We start from the raw sequence: 10,534 nt of genomic DNA on the forward strand, positions 1-10,534 counted from the left end.
AGATGTAAAGTCTCCATCTTTTTTAATGGCTGAATAGTATTCCATGGTATACATATACCACAACTCATTAATCCATTCCTGGGTTGGTGGGCATTTAGGTTGTTTCCACATTTTGGCGATTGTAAATTGAGCTGTGATAAACAGTCTGCTGTAAATGTCTTTGTGATAAAATGATTTTTTTTTGTTCTGGTGAGATGCCTCGTAATGGAATTACAGGATCAAATGAGGGGTCTAATTTGAGTTCTTTAAGGAATCGCCATACTTCCTTCCAAAAGGGTTGTATTAGTTTGCAGTCCCACCAGCGGTGTAAAAGTGTTCCCTTCTGTCCATAGCCCACCAGCATCTGCAGCTTGGAGACTTTGTGATATGGATTGTTCTCACTGGGTATAGGCGATATCTCAGGGTGGTTTTGATTTGCATTTTTCTGATGATCAGAATGATGAGTATTTTTTCAAATGTTGGTTAGCCAGTCATCCTCAGAGAAAGTTCTGTTCATATCTCTTGCCCAGTGGTAGATGGGATTGTTTACTTTTTTTGTTGAATAATTTGAGCTCTCTGTAGTTTCTAGTTATCAACCCTCAGTCAGATTTGCTTTACTTGTGCCCTTAGCTGTGCATGTGCTTTTCAGCTTAAGTAAATCCCATTTGTTAATTGTCGTTGTTACAATGGCTGCTGGAGTCTTTGTCAGAAAACCTTTCCCCAGTGCAACATCATTGAGAGTTTATCCATACTTTCTTCTAAGATTTTTTATCATTTTGTGTCTTAGATTTAAGTATCCATCTTGAGTCAATTTTTGTAAGTGGTGAACGATGTGGGTTGAGTTTCAATCTTTTAATGTAGTTATGCAGTTCTCCCAGCACCATTTGTTGAACAGGGATTCTTTTCCCCACTATATTCTTTTATCAAAGATCAGATGGCAAGTAGAGACTGGTTTCATGTCTTGGTTTTCTGTTCTGTTCCATATGTCTCTATTTTTGTGCCAATACCATGCTGTTTTGATTACTGTGGACTTGTCATATAGCCTGAAGTCTGGCAGGGTGATGCCTCCAAATATGTTTTTATTACTAAGAATAGCCTTAGTAATACAGGTTTTTTTCTGGTTCTATACAAAATGAAGTACTATTTTTTCCAGTTCCTCAAAATATGATGTTGATATTTTAATAAAGATTGCATTGACTCTGTAGATTGCTTTGGGCAGAATAGACATTTTAACAATGTTGATTCTTCCTAGCCAGGAGCATGATATGTTCTTCCATTTCTCAATGTCTTCTGCAATTTCTTTTCTTAGGGTTTCATAATTCTCTTTGAAAAAATCTTTCACCAGTTTTGTTAGGTATATTCCTAAATATTTCATTTTCATTGAAGCTACTGTGAAAGAAATTGTGTCCTTGATTTGCTTCTCAATTTGGCTGTTATTGGTGTATACAAAGACTACTGATTCATGAACCTTGATTTTATACCCTGAGACATTACTGTATTTCCTGATGACTTCCAGGAATTTTGTGGTTGAGTCTCTGGGGTTTTCTAAGTATAAAATCATATCATCATCAAAGAGCGAGAGTTTGACCTCCTCTGCCCCATTTGGATGCCCTTTATATCCTTCTCTTACCTGACTGCATTGGCTAGAACTTCCAGAATTATGTTGAATAATAGTGGCGATAGTGGACATCCTTGTCTGGTTCCAGTTTTAAGTGGAAAAGTGTTCAGTTTTACTCCATTTAGTATGATGTTAGCTGTGGGTTTGTCATAGATGGCTTCAATCAGCTTAAGAAATGTACCAACTATGCCTATTAAGTGTTCTTGTTAGAAAAGGATGCTGAATTTTGTCAAATGCTTTTTATGCATCTATTGGGAGGATCATATGGTCTTTGTTTTTGCTTCTATTTATATGATGTATTACATTTGTGGGTTTGTGTATGTTAAACCAGCCTTGCATCCCTTGGATGAAGCCTACTTGGTCATGATGTATAATTTTTTTAATGTGTAGCTGCAGTTTATTAGCTAAGAGTTTGTTGAGTTTGAGTATTTTGCATCGATATTCATTAGTGAAATTGGTCTGTAGTTCTCCCTTTTAGTTGGGTCCTTTCCTGGTTTTAGAATCAGGGTGATGTTTGCTTCATAGAACGTACTGGGGAAGGTTCCTTCCTTCTCATTGTTTTGGAATAGTTTCTGCAGTATAGGTACAAGCTCATCTTTGAAGGTGTGATAGAATTCTGAAGTAAAGCCGTCTGGTCCTGGGCTTTTTTGTTGTTGATGAAAGGTCTTTAATGGTTTCTGCAATCTCAGTGCTTGATATTGGCCTATTCAAGAGATCTAATTCTTCCTGGTTAAGTCTAGGAAGATGGTGTGATTCCAGGTATTAATTGGTCCATTCCCTCCACATTGTCAAATTTTCTGGGCATAAAGTTTTGGTGGTAGTCAGAAATTAACTCTTGTATCTTGTATCTCTGTGATATTGGTTGTTATTTGTCCCTTTTTGTTTCTTGTTTTTAATTGAGGTTATTAAAGATTTTACTGGTTTTTTTTTTAGAGACAGAGTCTCACTTTATCGCCCTCAATAGCATGCCATGGCATCACAGCTCACAGCAACCTCCAACTCCTGAGGTGATGCTCTTGCCTCAGCCTCCTAAGTAGCTGGGACTGTAGGCACCCACCACAATGCCTGGCTATTTTTTGTTGCAGGTTGGCTGAGGCTGGTGCCCTACCCATTGAGCCACAGGCACTGCCCAAGATTTTACTTTTCTATTTCTGGTTAATCTGGCCAGTGGTTTACTGATTTTATTTATCTTTTTGAAGAATGAACTTTTTCTTTCATTAATTTTCTGAATGATTCTTTTATTTTCAATTATCTCAGAAGTAGAGGATAAAGGATTTTCAATTATCTCAGAGGTAGAAGATTTATTTCTGATTTAATTTTGGTTATTTCTTTTCTTCTGGTTTGGGATTATATTGCGTTTCCTTTTCCATTTCTTTAAGATGATTTATTATGTTGTTGATGTTTTCTTTTTCTATTTGTCAGACATAGACATCTAATGCAATACATTTCCCTCTTAGCCCTGCTTTTGTTGTGTCCCACAGGTTTTGGTAGCTTGTGTCTTCACTGTTGTTATGCACAAGGAAGTTAATGATTTCCTTTTTATCTCTTCCTTGACCCAACTGTCATTCAGGATATGGTTGTTTAACTTCCATGCCTTTGTGTGGGGATGGAAATTTTTGTTGGAATTGAGTTCCACCTTTATTGTCTTGTGGTCTGAGAAGACACAAGTTATAATTTTAATTCTTTTGATTTTGTTGAGGTTTGATTTGGGTCCTAGGATATAATCTATTTTGGAGAATATTCCATGAACTGACAAGAAGAATTTATATTCTTTAGCTTTGGAATGGAGTGCTAAGTCCAGTGCTTAGTTTTAGCTTTTGCATCCAAAACCTTTTGGAAGCTAGGTTTTGTCCTTTAGCTTCTGGACAATGGATAGTAGTCCACTGTGATGGTCACTGTGGAGAATAGGTCTAAGTATTTCCTGTAGAGCTGGTCTTGTGGTGGTAAACTTCTTCAATATTTGCATATCAGTAAATAAATTAATTTCTCCATCAATTTTAAAGATTAGCTTAGCAGGATATAGAATTTTGGGCTGAAAATTGTTTTGTTTAAGTGGGTTAAAGGTAGATGACCATTCTCTTTTGGCTTGAAAATTTTCATTTAAGAAGTCCATGGTCACCCTGATGGATTTGCTCCTGTAGGTCATTTGGCACTTATTCCTGGCAGCTTGCAGAATCTTCTCTTTTGTCTTGACTTTGGATAAGTTCATGACAATGTGTCTTGGAGAAGCTGTTTGAGTTGAGATGACCTGGGGTTCAATATCCCCCTGAAAAGAGTGTGTCAGAATCTTTGGTGATACTTAGGAGAAATTTTCATTTATGATATCCTCTGGTAGGGCTTCTATTCCTCTGGGGTGTTCTTTTTACCCTTCTGGGATACCTATAACTTGCATGTTTGAATGCTTCATGAAGTCCCATAATTTTCTCAGGGAATGTTCTGAGCTCTCTCTCTCTCTCTCCCTCTCTCTCTCTCTGGTTTGAACCTGCCACCTCCGGTATAGGGAGCCAGCACTTTACTCCTTTGAGCCATAGGCACTGCCCCTCTCTCTCTCTCTCTTTTTTTTTCTGTCTCTTTAAAACTGCCTCTATTAGTTCAAGAACTTTATCCTCTACCTCTGAGATTCTTTCTTCTGCACGACCTAGTCTGTTATTGATACTTTCTACTGCGTCTTTAAGTTCCCTGATTGACCCTTCAATTCCTTTCTAAATTTTCACTATATCCTTTCTAAATTTTCATATCATTCATCTCTTATTTGATTCTGTTTTTGGATTTCTTTTTGGTTATTTTCTACTTTCTCAGCAATTTTCTTCATTATTTTTACCATCCATATTATAAATTCCCTTTCTGTCACTTCTAACATTTCTTTATAGGTAGAATTCCCTGCAGTGGCTACCTCATGATCCCTTGGGAGAAGGGGGGTGTTGCTCTGTTCTGGTTTTCTATGTTGCCAGGGTTTTCCTGCTGTTTCTTCCTCATGAGCATTTTCTTTTTGTCTGTTTCCCTGCCCTTCTTCTTCCTTTCACTTCCTCCTGCTCTTTAAGTTACTGTGCCTCTGACCTAAGGTGTTGAAATGTCCTTTTGGTAAAGGACTCAAAGGAAGAGAAGAGTGAAGAGCAAGAAGGGATAAAAGATTAAAAAAGAGAAAAGAGAAAGGAAAGGGGGCAAGTAAAGGGGAAATTGACAAAAGGAAGAGCGGAACAGAAAGAAAAAGACAGGAATAATGGTGGTGTACAGTAGGGTACTTGACCCACACCCACAAATCCCAACCTCTGGGGGGCTGGGTTGGATGGGTCCCTTGAGATCTGCAGCTCTTTGCCAGCCTGAGCAGACACAAGACCCCACCTCTACCAAATAGGCAAGAAAAACAAAAGTACTATAAATCAAAACAAACAAAAAAACCTTAAGGGACAAAAAGAATAAAATTGGAGGACAAAAAGTTTGGGGGTCAGAAAAACTAGCAAAAATGAATCCCTTATTATTAAAGAAGGAAACAATGACAAATTGTAAGTATGAAAGAAAAAAGAAAAAGAAAAGCCTAGCGGGGGGAAAGTCAGAAAAAAATTTTAAAAAGAAAAAAACTCTCACATGTGCATATATATATATAGAGAGAGAGAGAGAGAGAGAGAGATTTTTCTTTTTCATGTATATACGATGTGTGTGTGTGTATATTCATTGCTGTGTGTATATATATATTGCTGTATATTATCTGAGCAACAGGAGATGTTCTGGGATATGAGATGCTAATCACAATGCTGACACTGCTGTATAAGATGGAGACTGGAAGCCTCTGTCTTGCCAAGGAGACTTGGTCCCATCTTCCTGACTTCTTTGCCCTCAATCCCCACAGGGTCAGAAGCCTGAAGCTCCCTTCAGCCCATTTAATAGGCACACCTTGACCTTTTCAAATTGTGTCCTTTGGCTACACAGTGGCTTTCCCAGGAAAGTATGTGTCATTCAGATATCCCCAGGAATGGCTGCCCTGCTCATCAGGTGCACCAGAACCAGCCTCACTCTAGGACCCTGAGGGCCAAGCCTGCAAGGCAGCCTTCCCACAATGGCTCCACTCCACTTGGTGGCTCAGTCCCACCTCCTGGGTGCTGTTCAAAGTCGCTTGCTCACCCAAGGTAACTCAACCAAGTGCCCAGGTCCCACCAGGCAGGCCTTCTATGTCTGCAAACTGTCATGGCCGTGGCTGCACCAGCTGTCCTCTGCCCTTATGCAAGTACTTGCCACTTCTCTGTTTCTGACCTCCTCTTGGTGTCCTGAAGTCTCCTGCTGCCTCCCTGTGCCCCTGAAGGGATATTTCTGGGCAGAGTCCACAAGCCAGAGGTGCCTGGAGTCTTTTCTTCCCAATCTCACCATGCACAGCTGCAAAGAAGCTGTCCCTAGGCTGCCATCTTGCTCTAACCCCCTCAAATTAATTTTAAACTTTAAACAAAATTAAAAGACAAATGATAGACTATAAGAAAAATCTAAGAAATGCATTGATAGTGTAGTTTATAAAGAGCTAAAGAATTTTTTAATAAATCAATGATACAGAAAATTTAGCAAATAAATAGTATATTTTTGCACTCATATCTTTGTAAGTATATAGAAAGAGTTTCAAAAATGGAAGAAAAAAGAAAGAAAGATATATAAGTGGAGGAGCACCACATCCTGACAGCAGTAGGGTCGTGGGTCTCTGATAGTGAGGGGGTAGAGTCCTCCTTTGAAGTGGCTTTCCGATTTCCGTGGGGACAATGGGATCCCTGGATGACAGGGGCTGAGTAACAACAGTACTTCACCTACAGAAGCTGTAAGAGGCAACAGCAGAGCGACATCAGAATATTAATGTAACCCTAGGTTCTCTCAGACCAGGATAGATGGGCAGATCACTAAATTTCCATTTGTTCTGTATGAACAAGTGACGAGAAGCCTGGCTTGAGTGACCACAATAACCAGTTCACAGCCAACAGAGCTGCATGAATAAGGGAGTGACCTCCAGCAGCTGCCCTGCAATAATAGCCCACGTGTGTGTTTATTGTTCCAGCCTCCCCTAAAATGACCTGTGGCTGTTTACCATGACAGTTGTGTACTGGGAAAAGAGAAGTCTTTCAGGAATTATTGAGCAATGCTCTGAAGCACAGCCAGTCACCAGTTTGAAAGCTGCTGTGATTCCCCATTCTGGGGGAATTAGAGCTTAGTGATGGTCAGGGATGAAGTGGAATTTTGATTTAAATCCATCTCATGGTAGTTCCTGTGAGTCCACAAATCCATCCTAGCGAATATTTCCCTACTTCCTATGTAGATAGTTGAAATAAATAGATTAGCAAAAGGAAAAAGAGCAGGTGGCTCCTGATCCAAGGGATGAAAGCTGTCGCGGAAGAGGAGTGTAGTCTAAGTACCTGGAATGCTGCTTTTTTTTTTTTTTTGAGACAGAGTCTTACTATGTCGCCCTTGGTAGAGTGCTGTGGCGTCACAGCTCACGGCAACCTCAAACTCTTAGGCTTAAGCGATTCTCTTGCCTCAGCCTCCCAAGTAGCTGGGACTACAGGCACCTGCCACAATGCCCTGCTATTTTTTGTTGCGGTTGTCATTGTTGTTTTAGCTGGCCTGGGCTTGAACCCGCCAACTTCGGTATATGTGGCTGGCACTGTAACCACTATGCTACAGGCACCGAGCCGTTACCAAAATAGAAAACTGGAAGCAATACTGCAGATTTGGGGAAAAGCAGAGATTAGTGTTACCATTAGTGCTTTGAGGAGACAGAGTTGATAACCTGACCATATTGCCTATGACAAATTCTCTCCAATACTTTTGTCTCTTCCAATCTTTCGATTCCTTCCTCCTCTTTATATTAATGAATTTCTGGAATCTTAGCTTCAGCTGGCACAGGTAACCATTTAGTGCAGGCTTCAACCAGCCAGCTCAGCAATCAGCTGGTCTCAATCCAGGTAGTGTGCTGAAATAGAATCTCTAATAAGTGTGTCCATATTGTTCTACTCAGCCCAATCTAAAGTCGTGTTTCTTCTTCTCTGGTCTACCACTCATGAAATCCATTTTCTCATACATTTCCCATTATAAATCAGCAACATTTTGTAGGTTTTTTGTTACATAAGTCTTCTCTTCCTCTGTTTTACTTTGTAATAGCCCCCCACCCCCATTTTAGGCTCCCACTGTAATAAGCCAGGGACATGCTTTAGTTAAGGTTTGGAGACTTTGTTTGTTATTGTGGCATTTTTCTTTTTCTTTTGTTTTTTTGAGATAGTCTCACTTTGTTGCCCTGAGCAGAGTGCCATAGCATCATAGCTCACAGCAACCTCAAACTCTTGGGCTCCAGTGATCCTCTTGCCTAAGCCTCCTGAGGAACTGGGACTACAGGCGCCCACCACAATGCCCGGCTATTTTTAGAGATAGATTCTCACTCTTGCGCAGGCTGGTCTCAAACTCCTGACCTCAAGATATCCATCTGCCTCTGCCTCTCAGAGTGCTAGGATTACAGGTGTGAGCCACCACACCCAACATTGTTGGTTTTGAGACAGTCTCACTCTTTTGCCCATGCTAGAGTGCCATGGCATCAGCCTAGCTCATAGCAACCTCAAACTCCTGGACTCAAGTGATCCTCCTGCCTCAGGCTCCCTCGTAGCTCAGACTACAGGCACACACCACCATACCTGGCAAATTTTTCTATTTTTAGTAGAAATGGGGTATTTGACTCTTGTTCAAACTGGTCTCAGATTCCTAGCCTCTCAAAGTGCTGGGATTATAGGTGTTAGCCACCACACCCACCCCCTTGATTCCTTTCAATGGCTTTGAATTTCATGTAAAATCCAAATTTCTTACCAAGATCATGATCTTTAAGGCCCTCCATCCATCAGTCAGCCCCTGTCGGCCTTCCCAGCTCCTTCACAGCACATGGGCCTCCATACTGTTTTCCCCACACTGCAGTTCATCCTCCCCTCAGGACCTCTTACTATTCTTTTGCACCTGTTCAGTCCTTGTTCACGGGCCTCAGTCCCATCCATCTACAGCCTCATCTGATCTCAGACCTTTGTCTTCCGAGCCCATGTGGGCGTTAAAACCTAGACATTTAGGGGATACATTTCTCAATAAACTTTTGAGGTATTATTCTATTTTTACACATGAGGAAAACTGAAGACACTGAGAGTTTAAATAACATGTCTGAGGTTATAAAACTAATAAGCAGCACAGTTGGGATTTGAACGCTGGCAGCCTATCTCGCTGTGTTCCAAATAGCACTATTCTTCCTGTCTCTTACTAAAAAAATTTAAACAATGGTCTTTCCACATGGGCTCTAGGTAAAGGAGGGAGAAGAACAAAGTTATATTAGAATTCATTGCCAGAAATAGAAATCTCACATGCAAAGGGATATGATACAGAGAATTAAGTGCTTTCAGAAGTCCTTTCTAGTTAAAGGTCTAGAATTGGTAGGGTTACCACTGGATAACCTTGACCAGATGTCAAGGGCATACCACTGTAATTATGATCTGAAATGGGGAAACTGCTCCCAAAAAAACACCTCCATGTGTTGGTTACCATTTCTCTACACACACTTCAGCCTCACACGATGGCATCTTGTAGCTAGTGTCTTAACTGAGTCATGCACAGGCCATCTCACTGCTCTGTAAAGCCAGTCACATCTGCATACATGCAATTTTTAAATCATCCAAAGATATGATTTCAATGTCCAAATGTGATAAAATATTAAATTTGAGTGATAAATATATTTGCAATATTGTATAATTATAAGTTTTTTTAATATAAAAAATCCTTCCAGTGGACATTTAGTAAAAGAAACCCTTGTGTTTCAGCTTTTTGAAGCTATGCAAACATCTCCATCAACAGGGCTGAAAGACAAACAGCACATATAACAGGCTCTGATATACATCGAGTCTTCATAAGTCAGTAAGAATAAACAGACCAATTTAAAAATCTACAAAGGCCATGAAAAGAAAATAACGCAAAAGAAGAAATGTCGTATCCCATGATCATTTGAAAATTAATAATTACTAAAAATTAACGAAATGGAAATACAAATCAGAATGAAATATCTCTTTAACCACAGGTTGGCAAACATAGTATTGGCAAGACCAAATGTTGGCAAGACAAGGAGGAGACAGGGATTTTTGTGCACAGATGTGTGGTGGGAGTGTGAATGGGCACAACCTTCCCTGGGAGAGGGTAGCTTGGCAGTGTATAAATGTGAAGGCATCGTCATGGGACAGTGATGGGAGTGACACCAGCAGAAAAATTAAAGGGAAAGTAATTGTTATAATTTACAGAGTTGGTTACAGAAGATAGAATACTCCCAGACAGAATACAAATTTCCCAGATCCCCAGTTCCCCTAGTGGAAAAGACACCTGCCATGATATTTTCCAAAAGTTTCTATACAGAGCGATGATTCTGCCAGGGACAACGCACTCATGCTTCCTGTTCTACTGGGTCCTTTACTCTCGCTGGTCTCCTCTGCAAACCTGCCTGCTTCCCAGATACAAGTCACTAGTACAAAACAAGCCCAGCACAGGCTTGAGTGTTTACCACCTCCACGAGCTGGAGGACTTGAAGAGCCATCTGCCACGTGTCCCTTTTTTCCTCCAAAACCAGGTCTCAGATCCACCTAAAGTTCATTCCTGTAGGATCAAAATGTAATATGTGCCTACCATCAATCTCAGAAATCTCACTTCTAGAATTTATCTTAAGAAGAAAAGTTATATAACTGCAATAAAAAGGATAATTACAGATGTTCATTGAAATATTTCTAGTACTAAAAATTGGCTCATCCTAACTGCTCAGCAGTGGACACTAAGTAAATCATGACACATCCATAAAAAGAGCTCAGGAACTTATAGACATACCTGTTAGTATTTGACCTTTATGCATAAAATGTTTCTCAGAAAAGAAACAGCATGGGATGGAAGAGCAGAAAATAAATGGGT

General features: G+C 40.1%; 1 protein-coding gene across 1 annotated transcript in view; it reads left to right on the top strand.

The window, feature by feature from the left end:
- CDKL4 (cyclin dependent kinase like 4) overlaps positions 1 to 10,534 on the top strand; it is a 63,716-nt gene that overhangs the window by 11,790 nt on the left and 41,392 nt on the right. The window lies entirely within an intron of this gene.

The sequence above is a fragment of the Otolemur garnettii genome, unplaced genomic scaffold, assembly GCF_000181295.1.
Source record: "Otolemur garnettii isolate 467f Iridium unplaced genomic scaffold, OtoGar3 scaffold00095, whole genome shotgun sequence".
Classification (NCBI taxonomy): Eukaryota; Metazoa; Chordata; class Mammalia; order Primates; family Galagidae; genus Otolemur; species Otolemur garnettii.